Consider the following 7,096-nt stretch of genomic DNA (forward strand, 5'->3'; position numbering starts at 1 on the left):
TCCTATGATATGGTAATGAAGTATTTTATAACCCTAGTTAAACTTATAGGGCCTTCTGCATGTTTTGACCTAACCTGTCAGCACAACTCTAAACAAACTTAACAAAAAATCACTCCTAGGCCTTATGTCATAGCTACAAATTCCATATCGAGCTTCCTAGGAAGACTCTTTACTAGAAGAAACTCTCTATACTCCACAGTAGTCCAACCCTTCACCCATAAACTCATTTGGATTCTTATAAAAGGAAGCTTATGAGGATTTGAAAAATAATCTAGTGCATAAAACATTGGCAAGACCCTTTTCTCCTAATCATCATGAAATCCTACTCTGAATCTTAACTACAACCTAGATACATCATCATTTTCTAAGGATGCATCGAAATTTAAATATACCAAGTGATCACAAGGTTGTTGGACTGGAAATCCAAGAGCCTATAATCTTATGATAGGAGAATATTTTTCATGTCATTAAAGGAATGAAGCATCAAGTAACATATAGTTTAAAGTGAAAAATGAATCTCACATGGGACTACATATTTTTCTACAATGAGAATGAGTTAATTCACTACCTCATCTTTAAATTAAGCACCATTGTCTAATTTTACAACCCCAAATAGAAAATCTCCATCTAGTCCTACATGTCAGCCCACCTAATCGCTTATCATCTAAAACTTTTAATTAAAAGGAATACTACAGTTAGAACCTAGATATATCCATAACTATGACCATAGTGGCATCAAAAGTGTAATTTGAAGTGATCCAATACTTTCACAAAGCATAAACTCCCCTTCTGCAACTTTTACATTTTTCCATAAACCATCCATCAAGTCCACCTTATATAGGATATGTACCACTACAATTAATTTTGTTGCCTTAAAGGACCTATTAGCCTTAATGAAGATTTTTATAGAGTTATTGATCCCCTTGAAATCCTTTTTCAACCAAAAATCCAATGGATCTCCAGGTGATTTCACATAAGTTAGAGTTGCATCCCTTATCTCCCTCCTTATGTCAAAGAATATTCTCCAAGGCTTGAAAGTGAGAGGAGAAGATTCTTAATTCAAAGATGTGATCAATGTGCTTGCTACATAAATACATGATTAAAAAATAAATGTTGGCCCTTATTGAGTGAACATAAGGCATATGTTCATACCACAATAATGGACTCAAAGCACTTGAAATCCACTCCTTCAAAATCTTTTTGTTCATTCTACAATCTAGGGAATGACTAATCAACATTAATTTGTCCATCCTAAATACATCATTTAACTTAACATCCTTACCCAATACTAGATTTACCAACAAACGCTTCTTCATTATGCACTTCCATTGTGCCTCTTTGTGCTAAGGGTCTTCCTATTGGACCCTTCCTCTCATATTTTATCATGTGGAATTATACTCTTACCCTTAAGTCCAACCTCATGTTTCTCCACACTAACCATTCTAAGAACAACCATTTCTAGTTCATATTTGTTGAAAGAAAAGGAAATAAATCCTATTTGAAAACCCTCGAGAACCTCAAATTCGATACCCAACGTAAATATTTACAAATATAATTCTTAAGAAAATCTATAAGGAAAAAAGAGCTTTCACTACAGCCTCCTTAGTGAAAAGACAAATATAAGACAAGATCATGCCAACTTTTTTTTGACATAAAAGCCTTCACTTCCCCTAATCCTTACCACCAATATTGAGGCCATCCACCAATCATGTATTATGTTTAACACACAAAACTAACAAGTAGGAATGAAAGTGTTGATTCCACTTTGACCACACTCCCTTCAAGTTTACCCTATCATATTTTCCATCCAACCCTTAGTTTTTCTTAATATACAAGCTCAATAGCAAGGGTTTGAATACAAATCCCTTTCACGTAACAAAAATGGTTAAGAATCTTATGTACACAAGGAAATTAACATATTTGAAACCCTTTTGATGGTCTTTTAATTGGTCCCGCAAGTCTTCCAAAATCATGATATTTTTTAGTTTATTTATATATTTAGAGTATTGGATGGAGAGACATTTTATGGTTCATTATATAATATATGTGTAATTCCTTCTATGCTTGATAACATGTTGACAAGTGTTCATTTTAAAATATAAACTAAAATGTTCTTTAACTAGGAAAACAAAAAAAGAAATAAATATACATGTTTTGTTAATTTTAACTAAAAGTGTTATGAAACTTTAATAATTTCACTTTAACGTCTATATAAAGTGACTTAGTTTTGCCCCCGAGGGATAGCTCAAATGGTCGAGTTCCCGTTGATAGTACTCTCCCGGTTTGAGAGGTCACGGGGTCAAATCTCCTCGACGCCCTCGGGGGTAGGCCTGATGGCCGTGCCTGTCTACGTGGACGTAGCGGCCCACCTCCGGTGCCCCGTGAACCACATCGAAAAAAAAAAAAAAAAAAGTGAATTAGCTTTATATCAATTAGAGAGATATATAAATAATTAAAAATAAAAATAAAAAATACATTTTCACTTTTGAGTGTAAGGTGTGAGGAAGATGTACAATTATTATACATTTTGAAAATATTTCAATACAAGACTTAATTAAACTATTTGAATATACATGTTAATTAATTTACTTCAATATTAACTTGAGAGAGAGATAAAGAGACAGATATTTTAATGTATAAAGAAAAGAAATATTAAAAAAAAATGAATTCTTTATTAATAAGAGTAACAAGAAGGAGATGTGTAACTCATTTAATTTGTAATATAAAATTAATAACAGTATTTAAAAGATCACACAAATAAGTTCCAATGTAGGCTATAAATAAATATTGATATATTGATATATATTAATAACAAATAAATTATTCCAATGTAAATAATATTGTCCATAAATAAAATACTTTAATTCACATCTTCAACTATATTTTATATAGTTTATTAAAAATATATATATAATATATAAAACAATTAAAAATAATAATATGAAATTTTCAAAACATTAAACCCACTTATACATTTATATATATATATATATATATATATATATATATAATCTCTTTTATAAATACCAACATACTTTATAACTTTAATAAATACAAATATATTCCATTTCTATATACCAAAATTGAAAAAGTGCAACATCCACTAACTTGAGTGCACACCTTCATTATAACAATAGTACTATTAGGGTATGCATTTCATTGGCACCCATCCCTTCCCATTTGATATATATTTTTACCTAGTTTATTGTGGTTGTGTTAAAAACAAAAAAATATATAAAAAGTAAAATAAATAAATAAATGAGTAATATAAGTTTTTAATTTTGTCTTATCAAGTTTGTATTTACTATAAAATAATTTTATATTATTTTGGAAAGATCAAATATATTCAATTGGATTCATTTTTATTATAAAATTAGCCAATGATTTGATGCAATTATATAGTCATTATCTATGCTGTTTCAAAATTTTCAAAAAATATGCTAAACCATTTTTGAAAAGATTTCAAGTAGTTTGGTCAAAACTAATAATTATAATATTTTGAAGAAGAAAGATCCAAGCTCTAAATTTGATGAGTTGGATTGGACCTGATAAATAATAAAACAATTTTGAAACCACTTTTAAATAGAAATTCCGAGAGATTCAGATATGAATGTGATGAACACATCATACCCTTCCTCACCACAGATTGTAAGAGATTTTAGCAAAATCACATAGAGAATCATTTGTCGACGCGTTTCGAACCAACTAGTGTGGTTCATCGTCAAGACAAGTTGAGGAACAAATCTGAGCGATCCGTTAAATAGAATATGCAGGTCCTTCAACGGTTATATGAACGGCTATATGAATGTGCAACGGTTAAAAAAACCTTTAACGGATTATATATATATATATATATATATATATATATATATATATATATATATATATATATATATATATATATATATATATATCATTCTTATTATTAATATTATTTAATTATTTATTTATTAACTTACAGTAATATTATTGTATTATATTATTATATTAACTTCAACCTAATATTACTAAATTAATTTTAAATTAAAACTTTTTAATATTATTATCATAGATTAGGGTAATTTATATTTTATTTTTATATTTTATTATTATTATTATTATTATTATTATTATTATTATTATTAATTTTTATTTATTTATTTGTTTATTATTATTAGTATTATTATTTTTATATCAAAATTATTGTTATGAATAGTAATATTAATGTAATAACCTTTAGTAATATTATAATATTAACTCCAAGCTAATATTATATTATTAATTTCCAACTAATATTAATAATATTAGTCTCAGGTAAAATTATTATTATTCGGATTTATTTATTTATTTATTTTTATTTTTATATTTTAATATATGAGCGAAATGAATAAAATTGCAATAGTTAATTATTAAAAATCCAGGTCTAGGGGGAATAATTAAAAGAGTGATATTACTATTATTGAACGAATGATATCAAGAGAAAACAACGACCACCTAAACAAACCGAGAGGGGTCAGGCGAAGAAGAGGCTAAGGTAAAAGGAGTGGGACCCAACACCTACTAATCTTCCAGCCGTCATCCCTATTGAGATTCAAAGGTCTTTTCTCGATCTCAAGGGCTTCCCTCAATTTACGATGGTGAAATTGCGCCACTCTTTCGATAACTTGAGCCTCTTCGATACAGACTTGATGTTTAGTTTTCTCGGCATGCTCAGCAAGGGCTGAGGACTTGGTCCTACCATGCCTCAAGTCTGCTGCATGCTCACTAATCCCTGATTAATTGAGCGACCAGTTTCACCAATGTATGGGCCCCGCAGGAACTAATAAATATATACATTTTTTAAAAAACTAAAATCAATAACCAATGTGCTAACACTAAAGAAATTACATAAAACTCTCAAAATCAAACTATTTCACCTTTATAAACAAGAAAAGTAAGTTATTGTTATATCTAAGATTACATGTCATGTAAGTCTCAACCACGGGGTTTCACTAGATGAACCTCTAACATATCACATGAGTTCGTGCCATACTAAACAAAACCCCTGATTTGACTACATCTTGGAAAGTACCTATAAAAATCACATTATTTAACCCCCTACCAATATGAACCCAATACACCTTCCCAATTTAAAAAACCCCTACTTCCACTCAGTGTTGTAGGTATCCATTTTTCATTAACATTTATTATACCCCTTTTTATTTTTTCATTAATTTTGAACTCATTTTTTATACCCACCAATATAAAAACCCTTTTTATATCCACCAATATAAAAACCCTTTACCCCATAATATATGTTTAATATATTATGTCTTTTCTTCCTCAATATATATCTCCCAATATAAACCCATGTAGTATAGTATTGCTCCCCTAGTGAAGCCCCCATGGCCTCAACATTGAGTGTGTATAATGCAAGATTGCATGGTGCAAGTGCACAGAGAGACAAACTTCTTATGGTGAGTATCTTATCTTATTATGAGTATCGCATACTATAATACTTATCTTAGAGTCGCAACTAATAAATGCACTAATTTATTTTGTTTAATCACTAACATTTTTTATTTTTTACACTTTTATATAAAATTATATATATATAAATCACTAGGTAAATTGAAAATTTACAAAATTAAGCGACCTATCTAAATTTTAAAATATTTATATTTAACAATTAAATAAAAAATATACTAATAAACACTCATCAAATTTAACTATATTATTGTCGCTCATATCCCAAACTTATCCAATCGCATCCAATGTAGAAAATAAATCCTTCATAGCTCCAATCCCATGGATGAAATAAAAATGACCACCTTTGCGGACAAAACCCAATGGGCTATTAAAATTATGTATGTTGACTCTGCCGACGCTGAAGCTGAAATACATCGCTGTAAACTCATCATTAATGTTAATGCATAACGGTTAACCATGTGGAAGATAAAACATTGAGAGTGCATTTCTTACGGTTATGAAATGTAGGAAATTTGTTCAATTTGAAAATTGTAAAAGAAATTATGTATTATATTTTTAATATAAATATTATGCTCACATAACTAAATTAATTTAATTAAATTTATAAAATTAAATTAGAAAATGTATAAATAAAGAAATATATTATTTCAAAATATTTGTTTTGCATAATTTTAATGGTAAAGATGATATTAGTTTAGATCCATCTTAATTTTAGATCTATGAAGTGTTGAAAGGGATCAAATCTGTTGAGATGTAAATCTTTTTTAAGGTAAAAGAGATTTGATCCCTTGCTTGGTAGATTAAATGTTAAAATGGATCTAAGCTGGTTTAATTTCAGCTTTTAAATAGGCTATATTCCACATGAATAAAATGGGTGAAGACTATGGGTTCTCATAAACCTAAAGCTCAAAACCACTATAACTTGACAATGTCAAATTTATCTCAACAATTATTAATAATAATAATACTAATACTAATAGAAAATTTATTTTTATTATTTTAATCTGATGTTATTTATGTTTTAACATAAAACTATATTTATATTATTTTGTTTTCTAGAGAGCCCATCACTTTATTTGAATTATTATATTTTTATTTAAACCATATAAATAAAATGAAATATTTTTAACTTACTTGATATGCATAAAAAAAAAATCAAAATATTTGGAGATAAAATCCAATCAAAAAAAATTCAAAATATTTGGAGATTAAAATCTAATCAAAATATATGATGAGTGACGAGGACGAGGACCATCGTAATTTTTGAAAATCTTGTTTGTGTGATAAAAAAGGGGCTCCAAAATCGTTGTAATTGGGATGGCTTATATAAACTTTTCTCACATATTTAAGATGAATATCACATATTTAAGATGAATAAAATTTTTAAGATATTTAAAAATTTACAATAAAATATACCATCTCATAACATCTCTATCGAACATTATCTTCTTCTTAACATCTCACAATATTGTTACGATTGAGATGAGTTAATAAGTCAAGAAGATTAAAAGTATGGAAAATATAACATCCTTATTGAACATCACCTCTCTCATAACATCCCGTAATAATGTTACGATTGAGATGAGTTAATAAGTCAAGAAGATTAAAAGTATGGAAAATATTAACAAATTAAGAGTGAATATAAACT

This window comes from Pinus tabuliformis, chromosome 7 (genome assembly GCF_031772625.1).
Source record: "Pinus tabuliformis cultivar Carrire ecotype Pingquan chromosome 7, CPIR1, whole genome shotgun sequence".
Classification (NCBI taxonomy): Eukaryota; Viridiplantae; Streptophyta; class Pinopsida; order Pinales; family Pinaceae; genus Pinus; species Pinus tabuliformis.